Source organism: Caretta caretta, chromosome 3 (genome assembly GCF_965140235.1).
Source record: "Caretta caretta isolate rCarCar2 chromosome 3, rCarCar1.hap1, whole genome shotgun sequence".
NCBI lineage: Eukaryota > Metazoa > Chordata > Testudines > Cheloniidae > Caretta > Caretta caretta.
In genome coordinates, this window is record NC_134208.1 from 52,384,071 (window position 1) to 52,396,687 (window position 12,617).

The window sequence follows — 12,617 nt, forward strand, 5'->3', positions numbered from 1 at the left end:
AAGGGTTTCTTCAGGTATGATGGCAACAAGAAGAAAGCCAAGGAAAGTGTGGGCCCCTTAATGAATGAGGGAGGCAACCTAGTGACAGAGGATGTGGAAAAAGCTAATGTACTCAATGCTTTTTTTGCCTCTGTCTTCACTAACTAACAAGGTCAGCTCCCAGACTGCTGCGCTGGGCATCACAACATGGGGAATAGATGGCCAGCCCTCTGTGGAGAAAGAGGTGGTTGGGGACTATTTAGAAAAGCTGGACGTGCACAAGTCCATGGGGCCGTACGAGTTGCATCCGAGAGTGCTAAAGGAACTGGCCGCTGTGATTGCAGAGCCATTGGCCATTATCTTTGAAAACTCATGGCGAACGGGGGAAGTCCCGGATGACTGGAAAAAGGCTAATGTAGTGCCAATCTTTAAAAAAGGGAAGAAGGAGGATTCTGGGAACTACAGGCCAGTCAGCCTCACCTCAGTCCCCGGAAAAATCATGGAGCAGGTCCTCAAAGAATCAATCCTGAAGCACTTACATGAGAGGAAAGTGATCAGGAACAGTCAGCATGGATTCACCAAGGGAAGGTCATGCCTGACTAATCTAATCGCCTTCTATGATGAGATTACTGGTTCTGTGGATGAAGGGAAAGCAGTGGATGTATTGTTTCTTGACTTTAGCAAAGCTTTTGACACTGTCTCTCACAGTATTCTTGTCAGCAAGTTAAAGAAGTACTGGCTGGATGAATGCACTATAAGGTGGGTAGAAAGTTGGCTAGATTGTCGGGCTCAACGGGTAGTGATCAATGGCTCCATGTCTAGTTGGCAGCCGGTGTCAAGTGGAGTGCCCCAGGGGTCGGTCCTGGGGCCGGTTTTGTTCAATATCTTCATAAATGAACTGGAGGATGGTGTGGATTGCACTCTCAGCAAATTTGTGGATGATACTAAACTGGGAGGAGTGGTAGATACGCTGGAGGGCAGGGATAGGATACAGAGGGACCTAGACAAATTGGAGGATTGGGCCAAAAGAAATCTGATGAGGTTCAATAAGGATAAGTGCAGGGTCCTGCACTTAGGACGGAAGAACCCAATGCACAGCTACAGACTAGGGACCGAATGGCTAGGCAGCAGTTCTGCAGAAAAGGACCTAGGAGTGACAGTGGACGAGAAGCTGGATATGAGTCAACAGTGTGCCCTTGTTCCCAAGAAGGCCAATGGCATTTTGGGATGTATAAGTAGGGGCATAGCAAGCAGATCGAGGGACGTGATCGTCCCCCTCTATTCGACATTGGTGAGGCCTCATCTGGAGTACTGTGTCCAGTTTTGGGCCCCACACTACAAGAAGGATGTGGATAAATTGGAAAGAGTCCAGCGAAGGGCAACAAAAATGATTAGGGGTCTGGAACACATGACTTATGAGGAGAGGCTGAGGGAACTGGGATTGTTTAGTCTGCAAAAGAGAAGAATGAGGGGGAATTTGATAGCTGATTTCAACTACCTGAGAGGTGGTTCCAGAGAGGATGGTTCTAGACTATTTTCAGTGGTGGAAGAGGACAGGACAAGGAGTAATGGTCTCAAGTTGCAGTGGGGGAGGTTTAGGTTGGATATTAGGAAAAACTTTTTCACTAGGAGGGTGGTGAAACTAGGAGGGAATGCGTTGCCTGGGGAGGTGGTGGAATCTCCTTCCTTAGAAGTTTTTAAGGTCAGGCTTGACAAAGCCCTGGCTGGGATGATTTAATTGGGGATGGGTCCTGCTTTTGAGCAGGGGGTTGGACTAGATGACCTCCTGAGGTCCCTTCCAACCCTGATATTCTATGATTCTATGATTAATTGCACCCTCAGCAAGTTCGTAGCTGACACTAAGCTGGGGGGAGAGGTAAATACGATGGAGGGTAGGGATAGGGTCCAGAGAGACCTAGACAAATTGGAGGATTGGGCCAAAATAAATCTGATGAGGTTCAACAAGGACAAGTGCAGAGTCCTGCACTTAGGAAGGAAGAATCCCATGCACTGCTATGGGTTGGGGACTGACTGGCTAAGCAGCAGTTCTGCAGAAAAGGACCTGGGGATTACAGTGGAGGAGAAGCTGGATTTGAGTCTGCAGTGTGCCCTTGTTGCCAAGAAGGCCAACATATTGGGCTGTATTAGTAGGAGCACTGCCAGCAGATCGAGGGATGTGATTATTCCCCTCTATGCGGCACTGGTGATGCCATATCTAGAGTATTGCGTCAAGTTTTGATCCCCCCGCTACAGAAGGGATGTGGACAAATTAGAGAGCCCAGCAGAGGGCAACAAAAATGATTAGGGGGCTGGGGCACATGATTTACAAGGAGAGGATGAGGGAACGGGGGTTATTTAGTCAGCAGAAGAGAAGAGTGAGGGGGGATTTGAAAGCAGCCTTCAACTACCTGAAGGGTGGTTCCACAGAGGATGGAACTCAGCTGTTCTCAGTGGGGGCAGATGAAAGAACAAGAAGCAGTGGTCTCAAGTTGCACTGGGGTGGGAAGTCTAGGTTGGATATTAGGAAACACTATTTCACTAGGACCCTTCCTAAGTACTTTAAACAGTTGGAGTGGAGATTGCTTATGGGCATGGACGTATTACAGCCACAACAGTGTTTGAAACCCAGGGACTTCAGCACTGCTGATTTTATAGACCTTTATAAAACCCTCAATTCACTTTTCCAAGCTGAAAAGTCCCAAATTTTTTAAATCTCTCCTCATATGGAACCTGTTCCTTAATCATTTTTGTTGCTCTTCTCTGTACTTCTTCCAATTCTAATCTCTTTTCTGAGATTTGGTGAACAAAACTAACTGTACACTGTATTCAAGGGATGGGCATACCATGGATTTTTATGGTGGCATTATGATATTTTTGGTCTTCTTATCTATCCCTTTCCTAATGGTTTCCTAATATTGTTAGCTTTTTTAACTGCCTGTGCACATTCAGCAGATGAGTTCAGAAATATTTACTACTCCAAAATCTTTCTTGAGTAGTAACAGCTAATTTAGATCCCATCATGTTGAGTATATATAGTTGGGATAATGTTTTCCAAAGTGCATTACTTTGCATCAGCTTTTACAAAAGGCAACATGGCCTAGACAAAACACTAAACCAGCACTCAGAAGACCTGGGTTTTATTCCTGGCTCTGCCACTGGCCTGCAGGGTGACCTTGGGCAAGCACTTCACTACTCTGTGCCTCAATTTCCCCATCAGTAAAATGGTAATAATGATACTGACTTCCCTTGTAAAGCCCTTTGAGATCTACTGATGAAACAAGCTATATAAGGATTAGGTATTATTAATATCAGTTTTAGGTAAAATCTCAAAAGAATTTAATAATTTTATATACATAATCAGATGGCCTGTGATACAATTGCTCTAATTATGGTTCATAGATTTTAAAGATCACAAGGAACTGTTATGAATATTGAGTATGACTTGATTAACCCAGGCCCTAAAATTTCACACAAGGATTATTGCATCTAGTCCAATAACTTGTATTTTCACTATCATATTTTTCAATAGGACATCCAAATCTTGTTTTAAAGACTTGAAACAATTGATTTACCATGTTACTTGGTAATTCACTTTTGTGGTTAAATACCCTCATTGTTAAAATTGTCTTAAATTATTTTATTTTCCATGTAGGTACTTAAACATAGTGATCAAGTCATCTCTAGTCTTCTCTTTAATAATTAAATAGATTGAGATCCTTTAGTCTCTCATTGCAAGTCATGTTTTGTGGACTACAAATCATCCTTGTAGTTCTTCTCTTTCCATTATAGCACTTGTGGTGATTTCTTTACACTTTTTGAAACCACCAATGAAATTTTCCATGCCTTATTTCAGTACAAAAAGTAAGATTTTTGTTGAAATTAAAAAGGAAAAACATGTAGCTATTTTAAAGCAGAAGGACAAATTAAGTTTTCACCTTTTGAAAAAAAGCTTTGGCAAGCTTTTTATTTTAGTAGCTTCACAGTAGAAAAGCTGGTGGGAGAAAGCTATTATTTGAAATAGTCCTCAGCAAGGAGATGTGCCTTTGAATGTTCAGGAGAATTTTGGTTTTGAGTTATGGACTTTTGGAAGTCCATATCTGGACAGTCTGGACCATATTTGGAAGTCCATATCTGAACAGTCCATTTTTTTTTTACAGGGATTTTCCACTAAGCTTCTAAACTAACGAACTGACTTCTGCAAACTAATTGAAAGACTCCTGTTGATATCAGTGGGCTTTGGATCAGGCCCAAAGGGAATAGTTAAATAAAGCTGTGCTGTGTACACATTCTTGTCAAATTTTGCTTCAAAGTATTAAAAATTCCAAAGATGGAGGAAAAATGAGGCAAGGGCTCCACATTTCAATCCCTATTGTTCATAAATTATTTTACATTAGCACCTAGAGTCCTTTTATTTAAGAATGCTGCTGCTTTATTTCAAAACCAGGCATGACTGATTGTCTAACTTGTGAGATCGCATCCTGCATATACAATTTATTTTCTCCCTTTATTTTGAGCATATGCTGCTACTTTATTGGAACCACACCTAAGAAACCATTTAAATGTATTTGTGTGAAATTTACATATTGTGTGTATTTGTTTTTTCCCCCAAACTGCTGCTTTAAATTATTATCCTTTCATGCACATGACCTTAGTGTTTCAGACTGTTAGATCAGGCAGATTTTTTTGTACTCATAGCTGTATTTTGTGAGTGAACACAACAAAAATACTGTATAGCAAAACAAGGCATGACATTTTTGTTTATCCACCGTGAAAAACGTAATAAAATATAGCCATAAGCATTGCAATTTACAAAGTAAAATCAACCTGAAATGTCAAAATATAACAATTCAATCTTAATGGACTGTCCACTGTGACACAAAAGCTGCTGACAAAATTGTGACATTCTAAATCCTGAAAAGCTAAAAGGGCACTAGTACCGGGTTAAAAAAAAAAATATTATACAGAAATACCTATATTGAAAAAAAATCACCACCAGCAATACTGAAATATCAATACAGCTAGAATGTCATAAAACATTGCATTTCAACTTTTTTTTTCCATTTTCAAACCCCTTTTAAAGTTTTGAAACCTAGTGCAGACCACTTTGGAAATCTTAGACATGGACTGCAGACCCGCAGGGGTCTGAAGATCACCGGTTAAACACTGTTCTATGGTGGTAACAACCTTTCACGGACCCATTTGACATAGTCGGCAGCACCCCAGGGATCCATGAACCAGAGGCTGAAAACCACTGTCATAAGAGCACTGGTCCATAGAAGATACAATTTCTCTTTCTCACCATGGAGGTGGTCAGACACACAAGGATGAGCACTCAGACTTCAGTGGGATCTGGATTAGGACTACAGTCCCATTCCCCACTGTTTACCCACAGAAGAACCAGACACAAATGCAACTTTTTTTTAAAAAAAGGTAAAGTTACTTACTAATTCCTTGAGTTATAAATTGCTCGATAGATACTTCATGCATTATAGAAACAAAGGACTGAAAGGGACCTTGAGAGGTCATCTAGTCCAGTCCCCTGCCCTCATGACAGGACTAAGTATTATCTAGACCATTCCCAACAGCTCTTTGGAGATTAAGAGCAGATTAGACAATGATTGTGATTCCACAACCTTTCTAGACAATTTATTCCAGTGCTTAACTACCCTGACGGTTAGGAATTTTTTCCTAATGTCCAACCTAAGCTGCCCTTGCTGCACGTTAAGTCCATTCTTGTCCTGTCCTCAGACGTTAAGGAGAACAATTTTTCTCTTTACTCCTTGTAACAACCTTTTTTGTATTTGAAAACTTATGTCCCCTCAGTCCTCTCTTCTTCAGACTAAACAAACCCATTTTTTTTTCAATTTTCCCTCAGAGGTCATGTTTTCTAGACTTTTAATGATTTTTTTTTGTTCTCTGGATTTTCTCCAATTTGTCCATATATTTCCTAAAATGTGGCATGCAGAACTGGACACCGTACTCTATTTGAAGCCTAATCAGCATGGAGTAGAGCAGAAAAATTACTTTTCGTGTCTTGCTTACAACACTCCTGCTAATACATCCCAGAATGATGTTTGCTTTTTTGCCACAGTGTTGTACTGTTGACTTCTATTTAGCTTGTGATCCCTTTCACAGTACTTCAGATCCCTTTCACAGGACTCCTTCCTAGGCAGTCATTTCCCATTTTGTATGTGTGCAACTGATTGTTCCTTCCTAATTGAAGTTCTTTGCATTTGTCCTTATTGAATTTCATCCTATTTACTTAAGACCATTTCTCCAGTTTGTCCAGTTCATTTTGAATTTAATCCTAACCTCCAAAGCACTTGCAACTCCTCCCAGCTTAGTATCATCCACAAACTTTATAAGTGTATTCTCTATGCCATTATTGAAATAACTGATGAAGATATTGAACAGAACCAGAATCCCTGTGGGACCCCACTTGTTATGCCCTTACAGCTTGACTGAACTACTCATAGATACTCTCTGGGAATGGTTTTCCAACCAGTTATGCACCCATGGTATAGTAGCTCCATCTAGGTTGTACTTCCCTTGTTTATTTATGAGAAGGTCATGTGAGCCAGTATCAAAAGCCCTACTAATGTCAAGATATATCACATCTTCCATTTCCCCTGTAGCAGGGTGGGCACCAGCTCTTGCCCTGAAGGGCTGAAAATCCGGGCTGGGGGCTAGAAGCTCGACTGTGTGGGGAATTAGCCACAGCTGAGCCATGCCCCAATCAGGGCCCAGCTGGCCCTTGTAAAGGCTGGGAGCTAGACGCTCAGGGAGACTCTCTCTGGCTGGAGAGAGAATCATAGACTATCAGGGTTGGAAGGGACCTCAGGAGGTCATCAAGTCCAACCCCCTTGCTCAAAAAGCAGGATCAATCCCCAATTTTTACCCCAGATCCCTAAATGGCCCCCTCAAGGATTGAACTCACAACCCTGGGTTTAGCAGGCCAATGCTCAAACCACTGAGCTATCCCTCCCCCCCAAAAGGAGGTGAGATGCATGTTTCTGCCTGGTTACGAACCAGGGCCCTTTCGCATGTCAGGCAAACGTGATAACCACTACACTACAGAAACCCAGGCCTGGCTGTGGGGGAACTCACCCAGGTGACCTAGAATGAGGCAAGGCTGGGGAAAGGCCTCAGGAGCTGGGAAGCCCTAGGCCAGCAACTCCCCAGACTGCAGGGCCTGGTCCCAGTCCCATATAGGTATTGGGGTTGCAGAGGGGCAGCCTGAGGGTGGGTAAAGGCAGCCAGTCCAAACCCCTTGTTGCCTGTGATGATTGGCTTTTACATTGCAGTCCACCCCAGGGTGCGGGGCTAGATGGAGACAGGCCTGACTTAGGTGATGTGGGGATAGTGGGTGAGGGTTCCCCAGGGTGGGGATACCCAGGGATTGGGGATACTGCCAGGGGGCAGCACACAAGGCAAGAGGACCAGATCCTGGGAGGGACTGGGGCCAGTGGAAAGCTGGATCACCAGCCTGCAGAGGGCGCTCTGGGCTGGAAATCTAGCTAATTCCCAAGGACGACCAGCAGGAGGAGCTGCCGGGTGAGTCTGAATGCTTACAAGTGGTGGAGAATGCGGGCACGAGTGGTCTGCTCCTGAAGCAAGGGGCAGAATAAGGGGCTAAGTGGAATGTGCCACATCACAAGTGACAGAACTGCTGCTGGAGAAACAGGGAATGATGGATCCCATGTACATGGGAGTGTACTATGCGGAGGCCCCAGGGTGGGCCCTGGGGACATCAGCCCAGCAGAATGGGACAGAAGAGCTGCAGAGACTTCAGGGGACCCAACAGGGACTGTGGGAGATGTTGGGGGCCCTCCAAGAGCAGGTTTACCATCTGGTGAGGGAGCAGCAGGCCCTGCAGACATTCCTTGGATGGGAATTTAAAAGAGACAGTGGAGGGCGTGGGCCAGGAGGCCCATGGTAAGGGCTTGCTACGCCTGTGGTCAGACAGGACACTTAAGACTGGACTGTCCCTACAGGGCTGGAGGAAGGGTACCTTACCCCAAAATGGGACGACACCCAATCCCTCAAGCAGCCTGCTGGGTGAGGGAACCCAGGTGGCTGTGGGCGTGCGGGCAAAGAGGACACCTAGAGTGGGAGTGCCCCACCCCAAGGAAGGGTTGGCCCGGCGAGGGATGAAGGAAAGATGCCGAGGCCTGGGGCAGCATGAAGGCAGGATGCCTGCTGGGGCTGCCTGCACCTGGGCATATAAAAAGGCACTGCCCCCTCAGGAAAACTGAGGAGAGGCCGGAGGAGGCGCCTGTGCGGCCGGACGGGCCAAAACTGACAGAAGCAGCAACCAGGATGGAGGGATCCCTGTGGGAGCTGGAAACCCAGACTGTCATGGGGTTAGTCACTGAGGAGGAGACCCAGACCATGTGGGCCCAGTGGGAGGCTGGGACCCAGGTGGGGGGCAAGCGGGACTCAGACCCTGAGTGAGGGGGGACTGGGGGACCCAGATATATGGGCACGGCTCGATGCCATGGAACAGGCCCACCAGAGGGTAGAGACACAGGTTAGGGAGATGTCCCGAGCCTGGCAGGCTGCAGAAAGAAAATGTGAGAGTCTGGAGGGGCGGCCCTGGAGGGCTAACTTCGGGGAGCGCAGGCTGAGAGGCCCCTCTTCCCCTTGGAGTGGGGGTTTTGAGGGGTGTGTGTGTAGCGGGATGGTCACCCACTCTTGCCCTGAAAGGCTGAAAAGCAAGCCCTTGGAGAGGGCTGTGGGCTAGAAGCTGGGGTGAGTGGGGAAGTAGTCTCAGCTGGGCCATGCCCCAATCAGGGCCCAGCTGGCCCTTATAAAGGCTGGGAGCCAGAAGCTCAGGGAGACTCTCTCTGGCTGGAGAGAGACAGGCCTGGCTTTGGGGGAACTCACCCGGGGGACCTAGAGTGAGGCCAGGCTGGGGAAAGGCCTCAGGAGCTGGGAAGCCCTAGGTCAGCAATGTCCCAGGCCCATAGAGGTATTGGGGTTGCAGAGGGGCAGCCTGAGGGTACGTAAAAGCAGCCAATCCAAACCCCTTGTTGCCTGTGATGATTGGCTTTTATACTGCAGTCCACTGTGACTGGCAGTAGCCGTGACTGGCAGTAGCCACGACTGAGGTGACATGGGGATAGTGGGTGAGGGTCCCCCGGAGTGAGGAAACCCAGGGAGTGGGGGTACTGCCAGGGTGACAGCACCCGAGGCAAGGGCACCAGGTCCTGGGAGAGACCGTGGGCCAGTGGTAAGGCGAATCACCGGCCTGCAGAGGGCGTTCTGGGCTGGAAATTGAGCTAATTCCCAAGAACGACAAGCAGGAGGCACCACCAGGTGAGTCCGAACGCTTAAACCCCACATCCACAAGGCTCGTTACCTTGTCAAAGAAAGCTATCAGGTTGTTTGCCATGACGTGTTCTTGACAAATCCATGCTGGCTGTTTTTTATCACTTTATCTTCTGGGTGTTTGCAAATTGATTGCTTAATTTGCTCCATTGTCTTCGTGGGTACTGAAGTTAAGATGACTGGTCCGTAATTCCCCAAGTTGTCCTTATTTCCCCTTTTATACATGCCCACTACATTTGCCCTTTTCCAGTCCTCTGGAATCTCTCCCAGCTTCCATGACTTTTCAAAGATAATCACTAATGGCTCAATACCTCCTCACTCTGCTCCTTGAGTATTCTAGGATTTATTTCATCAGGCCCTAGTGACTTGAAGAAAAATATAACTGGTCTAAGTAAATTTTAATTTGTGTTTTTTCCCTATTTTCACCTCTGATCCTACCTCATTTTTCACTCACATTCACTTGTTAGACATCCAATCTCTACTAACCTTTCTGGTGAAAACTGAAAGTCATCTAACACTTCTGCCATTTCCACATTTTCTGTTATTGCCTTCCCCCCTTACCTTATTGAGTAAAGGGTCTACCCTATCCTTGGTCGTCATCTTGCTTTTAATGTATTTATATAATGTTTTCTTTTTACCTTGGACTTAGATATTTAGTTTTGAAAACAGATCTAAATCCAAACTTTAATAACTTACACCCATCCCTATTTTTTCCTGTCATACATTGGAAGTCAGATATTTTACAGGTGTTTAAGCATATTAGATTAACACTATTATCATTATAAACCAAACTCATAATGTCATAAAAATGATAGCAAGTTAAATTTGCAAGGATCTATTGTCCATAAATTCATATTTATTAATTTAGAAATAGAGGGTAATATCATTAATGCCAATCAATTCCCATATCATCCATTCCCTTATCTTGCTTGAGATGGATATCAAACTGACAGGCCAATAATTACCTAGGTCATCCCATTTACCCTTTCTAAATACTGGCACAACATTAGCTTTCTTCCAGTCTTCTAGAACATTCCTAGTGTTCCAAGATTTATTGAAATCAGCATTAAGTCCAGTGAGCTCCTCAGCTAGCTCTTTTAAAACTCTTGGATGCAAGTTATTGGACCAATTGATTTAAAAATGGTGCACTAAAGTAGCCACAGTTTAACATACTCATGAGATGATGATGGAATGAAAACCATTATCATATGATATGACTACATCATCTGTTTTCTCTTCCAAATTCAGAACCAAAATATGTACTGAAGACTTCCACCTTTTCTGCATTTTTGATAGTTCTCCCAGTTCCATTTAATAATATACCAATAACATTTTTAGGATTCTTTTTGTTCCTAATATATTTAAAAACCTTTCTTGTTCTTAACTCTATTAGCCGTAGAATTTTCTTTCCACGCTATACATCCCCTTTCAATTCTCTATCCGTTCTAACTTCTGATTTATATTCATTAATATCAACTTCCTCTTTGTTCCATTTCTTTTATTTTGTGTGTGTGTGTGTATATATATATATATACACACACACACATATTATATTATATTTTTGGTGCTTTCACATCCCCTCTAAACCAGGTTTTCTTAAACAACAACACAATATAGCCTTTCCCCCCTTGATTGTGGCCTTTTTGGGCATCAGGTAAAATATTCTTGAACAATTCTCAATTATTAGTCATATTTTTCTGATTAAATTATTCTTCCCAGCTGATTTAACTCAGTTGTTTTCAGCTTTGTGAAATTGGCCAAGTTCTTGGATGACCAGGTTCAGGAAGTAATACCATCTCAGATTCAAAGAAGGAACTGGCCACCAAGGTACCAGAGATAGTGAAAATCAGAGAGGACGCTAGGTAGTTTGTAATGACCAGAAGCCAAGGACCATGTAGTGTTCTATACAGCTGGAGCCAGATGAGGCTGGGCAGGCTATTAGACTATTAGAATTGGTGAGGAACTTCCAATGAAGAGTTTTGTTTTGTTTTTGGCAGGGGAGGGGTCTAAAAATACCAATTTGTATTACCAATTTTGATGACCTTCTGAGAATTGGGGAGCCTGGCTTTTCAGGGCCCACAGCTCTGGGGCATCTCAATTGTGTGAATTGTTCCATGGGTGGGGACTCCAGGGATTTCAGGTTCCCTTCTGTGAGGCTAGGTTTGAAGTGAAACATTCAGAATATTATTTTTTCCACATCTTCTGGAAATTTTGAAAGAGAAAGTCTACAGTTCCTTTTCTAAATGCATTTTGTTTTTTTCAGAATTTTGGAAATTCTGAAAGAATTGGAAAGAATTTTTAACTTTTCACCAGCTGTGGTGACTACCTGAGAGAAGAGCACCAGAAGGAACACCACACAGTTAAAAGTATCAAATCATGATATTTTCAGCTTACAAATGCAGAAGATATTTTCTATTGTTAATAGGGCAAGGACAGTAGTCTGAGCAATAAGGAAGAGGAGTTGGAAATTCTGCCTGATGAGAAGAAATTTCATATAATTGGAATTACTGAAAACTGGTAGGATGATTCACATTAATTGAATGTTAAAATCACTGGTTATAACTATGGTAGGAAGATAAGAATGAGTAAAGAGATGGGGGGTGGTATCAGCAATGAAGTCACCATTACCTGTTTCAGAGTCTCATAACTCAGAAATGCAGGATCTGGAATGCATATGGATCAATATGCTGACTAACAAAGCACAGTAGGGGATGACGACTGGGATCTACTAACAGATGAAAAAATTAAAACAAAGAACAGGATGAGCTACTCCATAAGCACCTGTTTGTAAGACAAAGCTTTTTTGTAATGGGGAATTTCATTTTGGAGATGCATGCTGGAGGCCTCATGCAGTCAGTAGGAAAACTTCACTTGAATTTCTAAAAATTATAGATAATTTCCTAACACAAGACATTATAATCCTGCATGAGGTATCTTATATTGGACCCTGTGCCAGGGTGCTGTGCAAAGGGTTGCTGATTCAGCCCTCTGTCATGGCAGCTCCAATTTAGGAGAATAAATTAGAGCTGGTCCTAATTGGGGAAGCAGAGATAGCTGCCGCCTAATTAGCCTGGGGCTGTATAAAAGTCTCAGGGGAAGGAAGCCAAGGGGGGGAGCAGAAAGAAAGGGAAAAGGTAGGGAGTGGAAGCAGGGAGGTAGCTCTCCCCTCCCTCCTGCCTGCAGATGGTAAAGGGCCAACTGTACATGGTTAAATGGTGATGGGAACAACCCTATGAATAAACTGCACTAGTGGTTACTAACCAAAGGGTCTCAGAGTGACTTTGTGGACCTTGCAGAGGCAGGAGCCG

At 44.1% G+C, this 12,617-nt stretch overlaps 1 protein-coding gene and 1 non-coding gene across 2 annotated transcripts in view; both read right to left on the reverse strand.

Annotated features, from left to right (window-relative positions):
* The window catches only part of EYS (eyes shut homolog), a 1,269,973-nt gene that overhangs the window by 1,058,928 nt on the left and 198,428 nt on the right, over nt 1-12,617 (reverse strand). The window lies entirely within an intron of this gene.
* Nucleotides 6,988-7,060, reverse strand: TRNAV-GAC (transfer RNA valine (anticodon GAC)). Its single transcript has one exon. It is a non-coding gene; the product is annotated as a tRNA-Val (tRNA).